We start from the raw sequence: 1,927 nt of genomic DNA on the forward strand, positions 1-1,927 counted from the left end.
TATAATTATATGATCTTTACTCGGCCAACATATTCATAGATAAAATTATTTTTCTATCATCTCCTAAGAAGATTTCATAACACAAAAACTGTGTAATGCATACCTACGATTTTAAAAAAGGTTTTAACTCTACCAAATTCAATTCGAAAGTTTCTGTACATTAACTTTTCTTTTAGAAAAATTCATTACTGTTTAGGCTAGGAAAAAAACTGCGACTACAAAAAAAAACAAATGCACAAGATTATTACAATACAGTCTCCAAGAGCATCTACAAAAGAAACTCTATAACTCCAAATATAGAGTTTCACTTTTCAAAACTTTAAATTTGAAGTTTCATCTTTTTATTTGCATTTTGGTTCTTACAACTATACATCATATTTATAATTTTTAAATATTTTTTTGTTTATTGTTTTAATCCTTAAAACTTTTATATCTCATAAATATTTCAAATTTTTTTATAAATTTAAGTTTTACACATGAAATTAAATAAAAAATTTAAAACAAGATTTATAATATTTTAAAACTAGAATTAAACAACAAGAATATTACAAAAAAAAACATAATAAAAACTTATTAAAAAGACACATGAAAACATAATTATAACTCAAATTTAAATATTATAACAACACTAATAGTCTGGTAAATTTGCTTCAGAACCTCCCAAATCTCCAAAATATTGTCCAAACAAATTTTGTGTAACCGAAGATGATTGTTGTTGTTGCTCTTGACGCCTTTTTCGTACGATTCTTTCTTGTTCAGATCGAATGTATTCACGAATATTAACATCATCGATAGAAACTAAGTTTTTTAGCAATATTTTATTTTCCTCTTTTACTTCTTTAAAAGCTAACTTTTTTGCTTCATTTTGCAGTCGTAATTCAATCATCTCATGACCTTTTTTCGTGCTTGTTGTACTTTCGTTTAAAAGATCAAGGATTTTTTGGTTTGATGATATCAAACTATCAGCGGGTATATTATGAGGATATCCGATTTCAACAATTTTTGGCTCGTAATCAACAAATAAAAAATAAAGAGAATCATTTCTTATTTCGAAATGCACTAGTTGATCATATATGGGAGCATTACGGAAATAATTTTATGGAATAATGTAGTATTTGCTTGCAGTTTAATATTTAATTATGTACTTTTATTTATAATTTATATTTTAGTGTAAGATTTTTAATTAATATTTCTGTAATATTTATATATATGTACTAGTTATTTATAGAAGTTTTATGAATTTACATCAACTATGACAAATATAAGGACCATAGTGTAAAATATAAATAATTTTGAAGTTAGGTTTGAAGTTTTACTTTTGGAGAAGAACACATTGAAACTTCAAACATAGAGTTTTGGAAACTTCAAAATAGAGTTATTTTTGGAGATGCTCTAAATACATTACAAACGTTCCAAATAAACCAAGGGGGTGATTGGTTGGGCTGTAGCAAGTAACTTTAGCTTTAATTCTTATCTACAGCCTTAAAAGCTATCAATCATGCTTTTTATATTAGTTTTTAAAGGTACAACCAAAAATAATAAAGTTACAACAAAAAAAAACAAAAAAAATAGCTGTAAACGTCTTATTTTCTAAAGCTTCATCTTTTTGGCCGTAGCAAATTTTAAAACTATATCTCTTAAAGCTAAATAAAAAAATCCTACGTACTAAATTCTAAAATAAATTTTCTACAGTTACAGCTTAACCAATCACCCCCAAATGATCTTAAAATTACGTATCTCAATAATAGAAAAGGCAGACAACCCGCGCGGGAATACCACTAGTACTAGATTAAGATCTGCGCCTTGCGCAGAATAAACATTATATATATAAATTATTTTATGTATTATATGTTCTTACATATTATGAAATAATAAATATATATTGAATAATTAAAAGTCAGTAACTATTAGATATATAATTAAATTG

This window comes from Brassica oleracea, chromosome C3, assembly GCF_000695525.1.
Source record: "Brassica oleracea var. oleracea cultivar TO1000 chromosome C3, BOL, whole genome shotgun sequence".
In the NCBI taxonomy this organism is placed as follows: Eukaryota; Viridiplantae; Streptophyta; class Magnoliopsida; order Brassicales; family Brassicaceae; genus Brassica; species Brassica oleracea.